General features: G+C 37.4%; 1 protein-coding gene across 2 annotated transcripts in view; it reads left to right on the plus strand.

Moving 5' to 3' along the window:
* Positions 1 to 17,965, plus strand: part of SLC25A21 (solute carrier family 25 member 21) — a 514,375-nt gene that overhangs the window by 19,342 nt on the left and 477,068 nt on the right. The window lies entirely within an intron of this gene.

A 17,965-nucleotide genomic window follows, 5' to 3' on the forward strand; every position in this document is an offset into this window, starting at 1 on the left:
CCCGCGGGATCATGTTATGTGAACGTATTTTAAAGATGTTTTAAAATATAAATTATGAGTTGATTGAAAATTTAGTCTTACATACTGTGATGCATTTTTTATTACGAATATATAAAATAATATAGTTCACTCATCAGCATAAAACATTTTTATAAATGTAACTATTCTCTTAATAAATTATTATGGTAACACTAGTAAATCATATTAAGATGACTAGATGTCTAATGTTTAACTTTGACTAGTAAATTTTATTTTCAAACAAATTTGGACAAATTATGACTAGTTATCATCATGTCACAAACTCCTTGCATCTAGGAGTACCACAAGCAGCCAGATATATCACTTAACAATCTCTACACTTTCCTAAAGATGACATCTCATGAATACGGCAATCAAGGCGTTCATTTCTTATATGTAATTGTGCTATGTCTATTTGTTGTTATGATGTCAGTGACCCCACTTTCTACTTTTTTAGTTGTTTCCCAGTAGTGATGATGAATTTGCAACAATTTATACACCATTTTGGTCAAATTTCCACAATGTCCAAGACTCTGCCAGCTGTCCCTGACTTGGCTTGATTCAGAGTCCATGACCCTGATCAAATAAAACTCAGCTGGCCCAGTAGGGAAATGAAGCTAATTGGTGAACATCCTAACCTATGACTAGTGATTCATAAGTATCTGTATATTGGCTTGGATGATTATTCTGGGTATTAGACACAGCTAAACTCAAGGGATGTTAAAAGTAGATCAAACTCTAATCCTACTTACGCTGTTTTGTTGGATGATACATATTTGGCATAAATATAATGTGTTATTCCATCATGTTCTTACAATTGTATAACTAATATGAATGAAAATTAGTACATTTATAAGATAAATTAAACATAGCATAGTTGACTTACGTATTTAGTACTATGAAATTACAATTGATAAATGATGAGAGTAATTTATACTTTCATCATAGTGAAAAAGAGTCATTTTTTTTCCCACTTGGCCAATAACATTTTCATAAAACTTTATATTTATTGGACTTTTATAAGGCAGGCTAATCATGTTATATATACTACGTCAAGGGCCAAAAAGAAATTAATATATGAGAGGCAGAATTTTAATAAAAACAGAAAATACATTTGCTTGCTAACACTGAAGTTCTGATTACTGATATTGTCATCAAATGCAACACCAGTGTGTGTATGTATTATATGATCTTTTGATGGTAAAGGTTAGAAATACTTTCTATGACTGTACAGTAGAAGCTAACACAACATTGTAAAGCAACTATACTCCAATAAAAAGTAATAAAAAAAATACATTCTAGCTTTCTTAAGGGTAAAAAAAAAAGAAGCTGGAGAGGTTTACTGGAGAAATACTAGGGTATCTCATGGAATTCAAAGTCTGAAATGCATTCCTGAGAACTGACTATAATCAGGAGCTGGAGCACTGAGGGGATCTTGGGAAGTGAACTCTTGCCATTTCTTACTTCTTCCCTTGGCCAAATGGTTAAGCATTTCCAAGGCAGCAAGGTGGTGGCTAATGATTGGGTCCCAAGTAATACTTCTGTAGCCATTAGGATGGCTTTTCATACCTCCGTAGATTTGCCCACTGAGGAGTAAACATGACCAAATGGATTCAGACGGTTAATTGCTTACACAGACAGCAAAAGCAAGTCATCGTGGTGTCAGTTCCCTGTGCCCCTTGGTCTATAGACAACACTGAACTGAAGAGGCCAGATAACAGATGGTATGAGTGATGGGTCACCCTGTCGTTGAGGAGCCGCCTCAGAACCACAGCCGAGCAGTTTTATAGACTTACGCTGAAGTCTGCAGCTTTACCCTAAGTGGGAATGAGGTGGAAAGTCTTGTGCTGAACTGAAACTAGGGAGATGGATGAGAAATGGCCTTGTGTCAGTCTTCCACAAGGTAACGGGAGAAACGCCTCCCAACAGCTCCTCACCAGGCTGTTCATCTTCCCTTATGTTAGAAGAAATCACAGGGCATTCTGCTAAGACTCAGGTCAGACTGTGGTCAAGCCTTGCCTACATGGTCTATGTGGAGATGAGCAAGGATGTCAGGGTGCCAAACTTTAGAGCTGTTTCCCTGTTCCTTCCTGGTATCTTCATCAGTTTTATTTCTCACAGATGACTGCTGTTTTCTTCTCTTCAGTCCATGTGTCAGAATGTTGTCCCTAATAGCTCCTGAGCTTACATGCTCTTGACTTCTGTAAAGAAAGCAAGAGACTGACTTGCTTTTTTTTTTCAGTCCCAGTGTAAAATGCTGGGGAAGGACTCAAAATAACCCAGTATTGGTCAGGGGCCCACCTCTGCACCAATCAGTTGTAGCCAGTGCCCACAGGGAGGGGTGAGGATCTCAGGGGAGATTATTTTCCAAAGAAGCTTAAACACTTCATGAGATGGGCAGTTGGTGTCTTTTATAACGATATATGTGTCTTTTGTTAAAAGATGGTTTGTAATATTTGCATTTAAGAGACCAAATGATGCACTGATAGTTGCTTGGACAATACACATCTAAAGACTGACCTTGAGTTTGTAGCTACAGCTATTATATATAGATACTGTTATCAATGGCAACTTTGTTTTATATGATGAAAGCTGTGCTCAAGACAAGACAATATGTACTGGAGTTTTATAGAGCAGGCTCCTAGTCTGCATTCTCAGCTTCAAGTAATAGCATAAAATTCAGGTGAGTGAGTAGAAGCCAATGATGAGAGCATCAAGAAGATCAACAAGGCCTAATACTGCAGAGGGGGTAAGGATGAGATGGAGAAGAGGCCATTGGATTAGTACTCAAAATTGGTCCATGGATGAGCAGCAGGGAGGGGCATGGTAGCGCCTGGAAGCTTGTTAAGAATATAGGATCTCAGGCTAAGCTTACTCCAGACCTACCATATCAGAACCTGCATTTTAGGAAGGTCCCCAAGTCACTGGTTTGTACTTTAAAGTTTTAGAAGCACTGAATTAGAAGACCTTTGAGAAAAGAGATTCCATAGAGTGGGAGCCAGATTGCAGAAGGTTGCAAGTTAAATCTTTCTTGGCTTTCATTGCTGACCAGAGAGAGAAGAATGAATTCTGTACTCCTTAACTGCGTGCCCTCAATTTAGCTTTCAGGCTTATTTTCCTGTTCTCTGCCATACATTCCATTCGGTTTCTGCTCAATAGATCTGCTCACTATACTCGAATGTTGCCTGTGCCTTTCCACCTTTATTCCCAATGCCTAGACTGTCTTCCCGTAATTTTCTCTACCTTTTGAAACCATGCCCATTTTCAAGGCCTGACTTGAAAACCATTTTCTGCATAAATGCTCCCAGATCGCCTCTACAGACATACCAGCTTTAACATTCTCATTAACATTGAATGATACAAGTAATAAAAATAACTAACATTTATGGAGTAAATACTAAGTGCCATACCCAGTTCTAAGCTTTACATGTATCAACATTTTAAATCCTAACCACACCTCCAGGATGAAGAAACTGATACCCAGAGGGCCTAATTAACTTGCCTGTGGTTGCACAAGCATGCAATCATTTCTGTAGGAACAGGCTACAAAAGGGACTAGGAAAATATGATTCCCATTAGCAGATAGTTTTAGAAGTTGGAGAGATCAAGTCTACTATCCTTTATCATCTCTCTATCTTTTATTAGTTTACATCCCTTAAAATAACTTTTATCTACAAATACAATCCTTACGGTCTTTTTGCATAATAGTATCTTGCTCTCTCCAAATAATTCCATGTGTGGGCACAAGATTTGCATTTAGTGAAAAGGAAATTCTCAATCCATTTAGGGCCTCTATGCACAGTTGGGTAGATTGTGGACTGAAAAAGGGCTCTGGCCGCTTGAGCAAGTGGGACCTGAAATCTAGTCCATGCACTGATTCATAATCTATGTATCCTAGAGCAGAGATGAGTCCACCTTGGGGAGAAGGGAAACCTTTTTCTACTTCTTGAAAAGACACTAAATGGATTGGCAGCAAACCTGACAGCAACACTGACAGAATTCCCCCAAGCTTGCTAGAGCTCCCAAGATCCCTGGGCCTCAGCATCCCCCAGGTCCCACATCATTCTGTTGTCTGCTCTCAGTGGGGCTCCGGCTCTGGGAGGTTTCCCTTTTATGCACATCTCTTCCTTTAGCCAGGAGCATAGCTCCACCTCAGACCCTCCCATTCTCCCTAATGACCAATTTGGGCTCTTCCATGTGTTTCCAAAGCTCATGGGGTTCTTATTTCCCATGTCATGTAGGAGCCTCTTAGGCCCGCACAAATGGGTATTCTCCCCAAGTTCTCATAGGGCTCTGGCACTCAACTTCAGAAATCTCCCTGGGTCTCTGATGAAGTCCCCTTGACCCCCTGAGAGACCCTGCTTTTGCCCAGGCCTGTCAGGCTCCCTCCCGAGGGCACACCTAGGCCCTGTCCACGCTGAATTTTCTCCACAGTGGCATTGCTAGGACCCTCCTCCTCCTGCCTCCCAAAATCTTACACTCATATTCCTTGACGTCTGCAAGTCCCACTCAGAGTTCTTCTTAGGGCATTTCTTCTCCATCTGTCTTATACATGATCACCATGCTGGCAGGACACTGATTTATTTCCCAAAATTTCCAGGCCGTTGTTTCTTCCTCTCCAGCCCCATCCTAATCCCCCGTATCTTGTAGGCAAACACACTACCACATCTTCAATCACTGTTTTTATTTTGTCCATCTGGCTGGAGATGTCTTAGTCAAATTGTTTAGTCAAAGTATCCTGAAAATAAGTTTTCTAGTTTTGCACTCAACGCAGTTCAATTACTTTGTATAGTTTATCTCATTAATCATCTTCAAGGGATCAAATGAGAAAGTGAAATGAAAGACTTTCTGGAGGAGGAAAACCTGGGATTAATGGATAGGCTCCTGGGAGATTAACTATTGAGAGTATATGTAAAATGTACATTATATTGATGGGAGAGAGTCCAAGGCTTTCAACCTAAAAAGGTCACTAAAAAGGTATAGGATAATTTTAAATCTTATTTTCTAAACTCCTGATCTTATATATCTTATGTCACTTCATTTTCACAAGATTTCTACCTTTTCTTACTCTAACCCAAAATAGTTAAAATACAGTTAAAAGAAATGCATTAATAGGCAGAATGTATGCTAGTAGTTCTCTGGATTTTAATTTGGACTTGGTAATAAAAGGCTGATGCACCAGGGGGTAATCAAGGTTAAAATTTTGATCAAGGAAAATTCTTTTTCAGAATGCCTGCAAAGGGGACACACACGTGATTTGGATAAATGGCACCTTTGGAAATTCAGGATTTGGCAAACTGCATTTGTTTGATAATAAATAGCAGGTTGTAGTGAAACGGGTGAGCCTTTATGACACATCAAAGGGAGGCTGGAACCCATCATCTGGGTAATTAGGGAGGAAAAATTCCCCTTATTTCAACCCCCATAGGAGGAAGCAACTCTATTGATCAAATTAATTATGAAATACTTTTAAAGGATCTGTTTTAATTGAAATATAGTCTTGTCTCTCTCAAAGAAAATCTAGTTCTCAAAAATATGAATTTAAGAACAAATAAAATATGAATTACATAAGGACATGTCAAAGGATTTATTTTACTGTCCTTCACTGAAACATGTTTTAAAAGTGTAAGTATAGTATGTGGGCACATGAGTCAACTGATATAAGAACATAAAACAATGTTTACACATTTTAGGAACACCTTGTTAAACCAGCCCTTCCTTACTTCCCTACTCTCTGGCCCTGTGCCCCACCACGGTCTTGACTACAACATCTCAGACCATTGAGAATCTGGTGTTTTAGGTATAGCACAATAGGTGCTCAGAAATGTTTGTTGACTGTATTCATGAACAAATATCAGAAGCCCAACCCACAGAATATTATTCTTAGGGTCCTACTCTGAAGAAAGAAAAGTACTCTGGGGTTCTAGTCATCAGACAACTGATACTTGCAACAATATTTTCCTTCAACAATATTTTATTCTATTGTAATCATTTAAGAAATGACGTGAAAACATTCAAGTCTGTAATCTCTGCCACCTTCTGAGTGAGAGGCCCATGATCACTTTTAAAATTTATGTATCATCTTTCGTTCCAGGACCCCAAACTGAAAAGAGATGCACCAATTATTTTTAAACATCTTCATGATTTACTTATGTGGTATCTTAAAATGACAATGAATGAAACCAGGTTAAGGGACTTCTACAGGATTCTTTATAATTGTTCCAGATTTTAACTCATTTTTCTTACCAATTTTCTTTTCCTTTTAAATTATTATGTTTGTGTCATTTATTTCCATACTTTGATGCGATCATGGTTTATACACCTTGTAAATATTATTTTTTAAAAAAAATTTTTATTGGAGTACAGTTCCTTTACAATGTTGTGTTAGTTTCTACTGTACAGCAAAGTGAATCAGCTATACGTATACATATATCCCCTCTTTTTTGGATTTCCTTCCCATTTAGTCACCACAGAGCACTGAGTAGAGTTCCCTGTGCTATACAGTAAGTTCTCATTAGTGATCTATTTTTTTTTTTTTTAGTGATCTATTTTATATATAGTATCAATAGTGTATATATATATCAATCCCAGTCTCCCAATTCATCCCACCCCCACCTTTCCCCCTTGGTATCCAGATGTTTGTTCTCTACATCTGTGTGTCTATTTCTGCTTTGCATATAAGATCATCTATACTATTTTTCTAGATTCCACATATATGCATTAATGTATGATAATTTGTTTTTCTCTTTCTGACTTACCTCAGTCTGTATTACAGTCTCTAGGTCCATCCACGTCTCTACAAATGACCCAGTTTTGCTCCTTTTTATGGCTGAGTAATATTCCATTGTATATATGTACCACATCTTCTTTATCCATTCCTCTGTTGATGGACATTTAGGTTGCTTCCATGTCCTGGCTGTTATAAATAGTGCTACAATGAACATTGTGGTGTGTGTATCTTTTTGAATGATGGCTTTCTCTGGGTATATGCCCAGGAGTGGGATTGCTGGGTCATATGGTAGTTCTGTCACCTTGTAAATATTCTAGTAGGTCTGTATCTTTTGAATGTTATTGGCAGTCCCTGTTTATTAGTTTGTTAGGGCTGTCTGAACAATGTACCACAAACTGGGTGGCATAAAACAACAGGAATTCATTGTCTCACAGTTCTGGAGGTTAGAAGTCTGAAATCAAAGTGTGGGCAGGGCTGGTTCCTTCCGAATCTGTTGTATGCCTCTCACCTAGCTTCTGGCAGTTGCCCACAATCCTTGTGTTCTTTGGCTGTTATCACATGGCTTTCTCTCCGTATTTGCCTCTGTGTCTGTATCCAAATTTCCCTCTTCTTATAAGAACACTGCTCATTGGATTAGGGCCCACTCCAGTCTGGTATGACCTCATCTTAACTTGATTATGTTTGCAAAGACCCTATTTCCAAATAAGGTCACATTCTCAGGTACCAGGGATTAGGACTTGTACATATATTCTGTGGGGGATACAATTCAACCCACAACAGGCACTTCATTTTATTTTTCTCTTCATATTGTGTTTCTCAGATTCACAGTCTGTATCTCAAGCTATGGTCCTGTGTTTCTCTTCCTTTCATTGTCAACCTTTGTGAAAAGTTCCTCACTCAGTTTTCAACCTACTCTAATTAGCATATCTGCCTTTACCTTTTTGCTGAAACTGTTAACTGCTGGTTTTCATTCCTAATTTTACCTAATCTTGGTGGAATTTCACATCTGTAACCAATTTTTAAAGTTGTCTCTGCTGTTGATTTTCACCCCCTTCTCCATGTGTGATCACTCTTTTACTGTCTTGTTTGCTGGTTCTTCTTCTTTCCCTTTCCTTAAAAATTGATGTTCTGCAGGGTTCCAAGTTCTCTACCCATACCCACTCTGCTATCTCTGTGATCTCTGGCATCAGTATTATCCACGTGCAGGTAACTCCCCGATCTATATTTCCAACTTTTCTGTGCCCCGAAGACTTGAATTTCTAAATTATACAGTAAAAATTATGTGGAAATCAAGAGTCATGTGGGTTCTAATGATTTTAAAAAATATTTCGGAGGTAAATTTTGAAACTGATATTAGATCCTCAGATACCATTTTCTCTTTGTTACATAGCTGTGCTCATCCTTATTTTGAGTTCAGTTTTTCTCATTCATTCTTTTTGTTATCTTAAGAAGTTGCAAATGAACTTCTCTGGGTGTTTGTTTGGGTTGGGTGGATCCTACCTAATTATTTAGTCAATAATTACAATAAGACAACAGGAAATGATAAGATAAATCTTAAGTGCTAACACTTATTGAATGACTACTATGTGTAAACACCTTACTTTGCTTAAATCGTCAATATTAATTTGTAATTTCTTGAGGATGAGGAAAGTGAAGCTTAGAGAAATTAAGTAACTTGCTCAAGGTCAGTGACAGCATGGGCTCAAACTCTGTTTTCTTTACTTTCAAAGCTTTACTCTTACCCACTACCCCACCTTGCCTTGTATAATAGTATGCAGAATGATATATCAGGTTAGCAGCCCCCATACAGAATACTGCCTTTGTAAGACCTCTTTTTTTTCTGGTTGGGTTAAATATTGTAGCTGCTCTGGGAACTTGAGTACTGATGAACAAACAGGGTCTACCCTTGGTGCAACTGGCCATTTCTTGTTTTTGCCAGATCTTTTAAGTGCCAGCCACAGCACTGGTATGAAATTCTCCATATTACCCAGCAGGGGGCTCTGTCAGCATCTACAGGGCTACATCTTTTCTGCCAGCCCCTACAGGCAATTGATTATGAACAAGCTGAGCCTCAGTCCTCAGGTGATTGTTCATCGAACCCTTATACAATTAGGTAAGGCACTGGAATGACTCACTGAGCTGACTGGACAAGCTAATCTGTGACAAAGGAGGACATTTAAGTTGCATAAAAAATTGATTTGTCTTGAGCCTTTTAACTTGTATGAGTCTGGTAGCTTTAGGTTAGATGCAAGGGTGAATTTAGTTGAATGTCTGTAAAAACTAGAATGGACTATTGTAGGGAGAAGATATAACTTTGGAGAAAGAATAATGAAATATATATTTCAATAGGATTGAATGACACCTAAAATAGAATTGTGACCAAAAAGTTTTACATTGTGTGTGTATGTGAGAGAGAAGACACGCCAATGTCCTAATATTTCTTGAAAAGTGACCTATATTTATGAATCATCAAGTCTACCCAAATCAGAATAATGCAATTATGTGAAACTTTGGTTTTAGTTCTCGTTCCTGTGGCTGTTGTTGTTATTATTACAATCATTATTTTGGAGAAAGGTTGTAGAGATAGAGTAAAATGCTTTGGAGAGATTTAATAATGAACAGGGTTATTCTGGAACTTTCTTCTAGGGTAGTACATTTGGTTAGCTACTGTATCACAGTGGGCAGTAACAGCTAAGAACTTCATTCTGTACTTGGGCAGACCTATAGATGGTGCTGTCTTCCTAATTTTGGTGATTTGCTCAAAAAAAAAAAAAAAAAGGGAAAAGCTTTCTGATGACAGATGTAGAAGTGTCTTGACTTTTAATTAGATTCCACCATTGTAAAACATTTGGAACAGGTGCCTTACATAGATTATAGAGGATTACACACTTGAAAAATGTAGAGGACTGTACTTTCAGAATTAATTTTTCCATTTAATTATAGTTCTTAGCTATATATGGAAAAGTAGGTTGCTATATATAAGAGGGGTGGAAGAAAGTAGTGCTTCCATCTATTGCCATAATGTGGTGCTTTTGAATTTAGGGTCCTAGATCAAATAACAATTGTTGATAAGCTTAACATAAATGTCATATTAGTTGCTTGCAGGTCTTGGAGATTACCTTGTGAAAACAGAACTCCTAGATTCCATAATTTTGTTTCTCTAAATTCTCAGGGTTAGAGTGTGTGTTACACTAAAAGTAAATGATAAGCTTCTGTGAGCAGGATCTAGAGTGCCAAATGCATAGTTCTTTTTATTTATCTATCTGAGGCTGCCACTCAAAATGCCGTTTCTTGTTTTAATCTAGTGGGATTTAACATAAGAAAGGGAGAGATGTATGAAGAATATAGTTTTCTTTTTTTTTATTTAAAATTTTTATTTATTTATTTTTGGCTGCACTGGTTCTTCGTTGCTGTGTGCGGGCTTTCTCTAGTTGTGAGCGGGGGTTACTCTTTGTTGCGGTGCACGGGCTTCTCATTGCGGTGACTTCTCTTGTTGCGAAGCACAGGCTCTAGGCACGGCTTGCAGACTCTAGAGCACAGGCTCAGTAGTTACGGCACATGGGTTTAGCTGCTCTGCAGCATGTGGGATCTTCCTGGACCAGGGCTCTAACCCGTGTCCCCTGCATTGGCAGGCGGATTCTTAACCACTGCGCCACCAGGGAAGCCCCTATATTTTTCTTAAACATAAATTCCAAACAGGAAATTATCTTTCTTTAGGTTAGTAGTATACAGTGTGTTGTGGAGTTAATGGGAAATACCAGTAAGTCCTTTTTGCTGTAAATGAAACTTTAACCACGAGATGGCAGTATAACTTTCCCATGTCTTTTAAGCTATTTCTAAAATGATTACTAAATTAAACAAATTATTTTTTAATGAGAAATGTATACAGTTATGAAATTTTAGGAAAAACATAAAGAAGATGAATATTTAAAGTACTTAATATAAGAAGTACCAAAGACTCTAGCGATTTTTTTTGATCGAGCAGTTTTCATTGCACTAAACATGTTTATTTTATATTCTTTTAAGTTGAAAGTAGAAATGTGGGGGCCTCCCTGGTGGCGCAGTGGTTGGGAGTCTGCCTGCCGATGCAGGGGACACGTTCGAGCCCTGGTCTGGGAGGATCCCACATGCCGCGGAGCAACTGGGCCCGTGAGCCACAACTGCTGAGCCTGCGCATCTGGAGCCTGTGCTCCGCAACAAGAGAGGCCATGATAGTGAGAGGCCCGCGCACCGCGATGAAGAGTGGCCCCCGCTTGCTGCAACTGGAGAGAGCCCTCACACAGAAATGAAGACCCAACACAGCCAAAAATAAAATAAATAAATAAATAAATAATTAAAAAAAAAAAAAAAGAAATGTGATGATATCAAAATTGTAAGGCATATCAGCAACTTTCCTTTACAGTGCAACATAGTCTCGTGTTTGCCTGATAATGCATCAAGAAATGATAAGACTTTTTTGTATCCTTCATGTTTTCATGAAGATCTGCCTTGGCCTGTACCTTCTATTCTTTCAAGAACACATATGCTGGAGATTAGAAGGCCAACAGAGAAGCAAAGAAAGGAAAGAAAAGAAAGAAAAGTAGAGATACTGGTACCTAAATTATTTAAAAAAAAAAAAAAAAAAAAAAAAAGAGGCAGCGGTGATGAAGTCTAGTGACCCTTGCTGGATTTATATATTCTGTGGTTTAAAAATGTATCATCCTTCCATTCAGCATTGGGTATTTAAATAGCCATTATCCAGTAGTATCTGTATTTTTAATGTTTTTATTGGTATGTTTATATATTACGTAGTATTATATTTCACTCTACATGGATGCTTTTCACAATTACTTTAGTTTTTAAAAAAAATTTTTGTGATTAATTTAAAAGATTACACTGGATCTATCTCTTGTTTTTTAAATCTTGCGAAGAGTGAGCCCCTTTTAGGTGGAGACCAAGTCTTATTTATTTTGTATCTCTAGGCCCAGCACAGTGCTTAGAATGTAGTAGCCACTCAGTAAATCTATTTTTATTTAAATTGCATTTGCTGCAAAGTAATACAGTTCTGCTGAGACCTATTTTGCTTTTGTGCCCCTGCCTAACCAGCCCTCAGTGTGGCAGAGGTAGAGAAAAGACCTTTTAGTTTAGAAGCCAAGTACTTTGAATTTTTTCATAGCACCTTGTTTTGCCAGTGGTGAGGCAATGTTCCTTGTAGGAGTGATAGTTTCTCAGAATAGCACTGAAAATAAGACTTTTATTTTTTGATCAAAGGTGTCTAAATGAAAATGGTCCTATGCTAAACAGTATGATTTGCTTTCTATAATGGGATATTTGACATCTACTCAATGTAAGATGTACAGTTGCTGCTTATGTGCAGCTATACACAGAAATATTTTATATTGTAAACTCAAAAAGGAAGTCTGTTACTTTCCATTATTTACATAAGTTATAAATGGATGGCAAGTTTTTTTGTGGGCAAGTTAAAATTTAAAAAAAAGACAGTTACCATGTATGGAAGAACATATAAGACAAATATATAAGAAAAAAAGAGGAATGCAGTTATCATGTTTGAGAAAATATAGAGTTTCATGTAATACCTTAAATTTGTAGGTCATGTTCCAAAAATTTGTTGTTTTAGGTTAAGTTTTTTGCAATCAGGGTGCATTTCCTTCTAGAACAATGTTATGAAATTTGTAGGTGAGACGCAAAAATCTTTTTTTTAACCTGTAGTGAGTGTGAAATATAACTAATAGGAGCCCTGAACTCCCAGGACATTTAGGACTCTTAAGACCAAGTATAGGATCCTGTGCCCTTCTGAGGTTAGCTTCCCTGGAGGGTTCAAGGGCTGTAAGCAATGGGGAGTGAGAGTGAGACATTTATATGTGGAGATAGCCTGGTGGCATCTCCTTAGCAATGAGACGGAAATGTGCCAGCAACCAAGAGGGAAAGGGTGCCAGCAGGATAAGGAGGGCCCTTTGAATGCGGCTTCACATTCACAGAGGACCTTGTAAATTTAAACTTTTGGCATTTGTTTCAAATAAAGCTAGACATAAAGTCATTGCTTTTGTCATTGCAACTGTGTGTTTTAAAAGCATTACTATGTGAAATTTAGGCGTTTAAAATAAGCTACATGTTAATAACTCTGTTAGTTGCATTTCTTTACTTTTTAATAGAGGAAATTGAGAGTCTCAAAAAAAAACCCGGAAGATCTTAGGTCTCTTTCAACCTCTGAGAAACTCTGGTCTTAAGGAACAAGGGCAAATGGGTTCTAGAAGTTCTCACTTCAGTTGTTTCTGGATATATTTGTGCAATGAATAAGTGGATGGATGGATGGATTTTGAATAGTCAGACAGCAGAGGAGGACCAAAGGGGAAGTACAAACCAAAGAACTGTAACATAGGAAGCATCAAGGTTGGAGAAAATGAGGGTTGTGGTGGTCATTAGTATGTATACGTTGTTAGGAAATTAATTATTTCTGCATTGGAAAATGTCTGCATTCTTTGTTATGATTTGTGCAGTCTATATGAACTTATGTATTCTTGCATTTGAATGAACGTGAGGGAAGTCATACTTTTAATATATATTTTATTAACATTGCATAGCTGGAAAAATAGCCATATATTAAATTAAAAGAAAAATCCTAGTTTTTATATTTTATTGATCTGTAACATTGACATGTTTATTTAAATGTAAGAATTCATAATACTAATCGTTAAATAAGCTTGATGTAGAACAATGACAGATGCTAAAACATGTTCTTATTTCTCTCAGTAGACAATAAGCTCCCTGAGGATAAGAATCTTGGACTGTTTGGTATCCTGCTATATCCCCAGGGCCTAAAACAAAATCTGGTACAGGATAGGTACTCAATAAACATTTGTTGAATGAATAGATGACTGAATGAATGAATGTCACATTTATTTTGGTTTTCAATTTTGAATGTTAATTAATTTGAAAAATTCTAAACCTTTCATCAAGACACTAGAGCATATATTGCTTCCTAAATGACCTGAAGGAGTTGGTTCAGTTCCCGCCAGGCCCAGTACATGTCATTGATGCTGAGGAGAATCATTGCTGCTCTCCTGCCACCAAAGTGAGACATTACCCCAGGAACCACGCACTGCTTAAGTTGCACTATTCCATTTTTATTCCTAACAGCTGCAAAGGAAGAAAAAGAAAATCCAAAGAGGCTTAGTTTTCCTGCCATGATTGTTCTAAGTAGGAGTCAATCTTGGAGGGGTTTTAATCCTAAGTACCGTTAAGTCCCATTGATTCTGCGAATGGATGTGTGTCTGGATCTTGACTGTGCGTGGGTGTAGACCTGTTTCTTCCCAATACCTGGTTTCTCAGGAATGATTATAACAAGTATAGACTGATTGTTGAGTTGTTTACTATTTGGAGGTTGGTTTATTTTCTCAAACTCAAAGCCCTGTGTTTTAGTTGTGTTTTCTTCCGGTCAGTCTTTCTGCTTGTCCCATGTTCCCTCAAGAACTGCCAAGTCACCCCCACCATCATTGCAGACACAGAGAGATGCATGTAGTTACATGACAGGGGACTTCTTTAGTGGGGTCAGAGCAACCTAATCTTTATTTTCTCTTCTGGTCTATTAAGTTTCTACTCTGGTATCCCAAAGAGTTATTTAACACATTCATTGTGTGTGTGTGTGTGTGTGTGTGTGTATGTGTGTGTGTGTCTGTGTATGAAATATATATATATATATATATATATATATATATATATATATATATGGAAACATTGATCTACCTCACTTTTGTTATTGGATCTTTGTTTTGGAATTACATAGTTTTCCAAAGATAGTTACACAGATGGCAAACTTTTGAGTACACCTTGGGAGCTAAGCAGTGAAACAGGTACAACTGAGATCAACAAAGAAGAAAATAGGACATACCGTCAAGAGGCATCCATGTTTTGATAGTGAACTTTACCTTACAAAGAGAGTAGAGGTAGTACCAGGAGGTGGTGTCCTGTGGGGATTCTGATGCTTTACCACCTGGCATTAGATCCCAACTCAGATACTCGCTAGATGTGTTACCATGGGCAGGCAGTTTAACATGTCTGTGCTTCCTCCATAAAATATGGAGACATTGCAATCTGCTTCATAAGGCTGTTGGAAGGGTCAGATGGGTTGATATGTATAAAGTGCTTATAAATGTGCCTAGTAAGTGTAGTTGTTACTGATGGAGAGGGAACACATAGAAGTATTTAGGCATATTCCAAGCATTTTAGAAAATCTTCATAGATGAGTGACACATTATATGAATATAAGGTAACTGTAATTCTGTTGTACAATTTATAATGTAAACTCTATTTTCTGTTTACCTTTTTGAAACCTAATCTTATTTTTGCTTTACTCGACTGATTTGGGGTGGTAGAGTCTTGTTTTTGTTCTCAAACCTGGATATCATTAATATAATCCTATTTTTCATCAGATGAAGTGGTCTTTTTATTCCCCAAATGGAGTCATTAGGTTGCTTCTGGAAATCTTCTTTCCAGTATTCCACAGTGAGCCTAGAGGAGTGATTCTCAATTCACAGCCCAGTGGTCACCCTGTCAAATAACTCGGGGTATGCCCTTATCCCAAGGCTTACTTTTTTAAAGGAGAAGGGAATTTATATTTTTGTAGTTATTCTATTATATTTATCATTCGTAATAACTTTTAGTATCTTAAAATTGTATAGTAACGTTTGGAGTAAATTTTATCAAGCATCATTAATCAAGACAAGTAATAAAGACCTTGTCTTTAATGTAGTTATTTCCATATCCCACCCAGAGATAAAGAGACCACCTGATCAAGAGCTACTGATTTATAGGTTAACTAGGTTCTGTTAGTCTTTTTCCCAGGCAAAATTATTACCCAAGTTTGTAATTAACTGTCTGTCCTCTTCTCATTAGTTTCTGTATCTTTTTCCAATCACTCAACTCCAAGGTTCAGTGCTCTCATTCAGGGCCTGTCCAGGGCTTCCCACCAAAGCCCCCCATGTTTTTTGACTCTCATCAATAGTGGCTTAATCTGACTTTTTTAAAACCCTGATTTTATTTTAGGAAAATTTTATTCTAGTAGCTAAATTGATATATTTAATTAATTGTATTTTGTTCCATGGGATAGTCTCCAAACTGCGCCTTTCACCCTGAAAACATTTAACTTAACGGTAGGCCAAGCAGGAAAAAGGTTTTGAACCACCTATAAAATAAACCCACCCCATCTGCTTTGTCACCCCAATGTTGGAGAAAGCATAGAAGGTGCCTTTCATGGAACCCCAAGTATCTGATCCTTGATACTAATGGTTATGAAATTATCAGTCAAATGCCTTCTCTTTTCAACCTGGTTTCTTCCAAAAAACAACACACACACACACACACACACACACACACACACGCACACACACGCAAATGAACATGCACATCAAAATACTTTCTAGCTGGGCTTTAAGCAGTTGTTCTATTATTTACACACTGACATTATTATTATTTACTGTGTATACAGTCTGCTTTTCAAAAATATTTTTTGAATTAGTTCTCCCCAATGTTCATGAATTCATTCAGAAAATATTTCTTATATATACCAGGCCCTGTGATAACAGGTACATGTGGCTGATCCGATTTTAACTATGAGGAATGTGCAGCATAGAAAGGGTGGTAACAGTTAACTGAGTCCATTTGCCAAAAGGCCGGTGCTTAGTTCACCAAGCCTCACTAAAATTTGATATTTTGCTTTCGCAAGCTGGTTAGAAGAATTGCATAAAAGTACTGCCAAATTTTGTCCCTTTTTATCCAAACTTTTTTAACTTGAAAAAGGAATTTCAATGTGTAAAACTTTCCATTATAAGGCCACCTGTAAACTTAAAATAGTCAAACTGTTTTTTCAGCTGCCTTCAGCTCTGTTTCTCAACTGACTAATACTGACAGATAAAGATGGCTTTCCCCTGAGAAGGATTGTTTTGTTTGTGGTTATTCTGTCACTACCAGGAGGGACAGCTCCCCTGATCTGTAGGGAATGCAGAGATGCAGTTTACAGACGGAATCATATGCTGACTAGCAACTGAAAAATAATAGTCAAATAATGATTTCATTGTTCCTTCCTGTGTCCATGACAACTGAGAGATATGCAGCTAGATCAGGACACTGGCTGGGAGTGTTTTTGTTTGTTTGTTTGTTTGTTTGTTTGTTTTTGCCTCAAATACTACAATTTTGAGAAAGTTTGTAATTTATTCTGACCATCAGGCTAAGGAGAAAAATGGACATTTTCAATATCTTGTTAAGTTTAGTGTTTTTATATCCCTGCAGGTAATTCTTGGATTATTTCTATTCACTAGCACTCTGACTTGCCCCTTTAAAAGATCTGGTTTATGGTGTGGTTTCTACCATGAGGGTAGTTCCCTCTCTGGACTTGGAGTTGGAGAGACCTGTCTCTGAGTCCTCTCTCAGCCAATTAACAGTGGTAGAACCTTGGGAGAGCTTCTTAATCTTTTTAATCTTCATGTCCTTATTCATAAAGTAGGAATTAATAACAGAATCTTTCCCCATAAGGTTGTTGTGAGTTAAATGAGATAATGCACATAAAGCCTTCGCCTGCTACTTGGCACAAGGAAGCACCCCATAATTTGGTGTTTGTTGCTGTTATTAGTAATCTCCCCTACAAGACTATAAAATTCCAAAGCAGTGATTCTCAGCCTTGAGTGCACATTAGAGTCACCTGCGTAACTTTAAAATCTCTGATGCCAGGGCCACACCCAAGATCGACTAAATTAGCATCTTTGGGGGTTGGGTCCAGGACTTAGCATTTTAAAAATTGCTTCAGCTGATTCTAGTGTGCAGCCAAAATTGAGAAATACTGTCCCTGAAGGTGGAGACTGTGTCATATTAAAGCACTCAGACGAATATGTATGAAAATCTTGCTTATGTGGATATTTTGAAAAATAAAAATCAGTATGATCTAGAAAAAAAAAGTGACACATAGTGCTTTGCATATTTTGTAACTGAATAGGGAAAAGCCAAATTAAGTGATTTTTCAAGGAGCCACTTATTATCAACATCATAGTAGAGCAAATCTACAAAGAAAGAAATGGAAACTTATAAAATATGTAGGAACCCAAAGTTTGAATGTGAGAAAGTTATACAAATGGAGACTATAGTAAAGCAAAATTATTTTTATATTTCAGTGTTTTTTTAAAAATGGAATTAACTGACAGCAATGATCATAAAGATAAATCTGTGCTA

The sequence above is a fragment of the Eschrichtius robustus genome, chromosome 1 (assembly GCF_028021215.1).
Source record: "Eschrichtius robustus isolate mEscRob2 chromosome 1, mEscRob2.pri, whole genome shotgun sequence".
NCBI classification, from domain to species: domain Eukaryota; kingdom Metazoa; phylum Chordata; class Mammalia; order Artiodactyla; family Eschrichtiidae; genus Eschrichtius; species Eschrichtius robustus.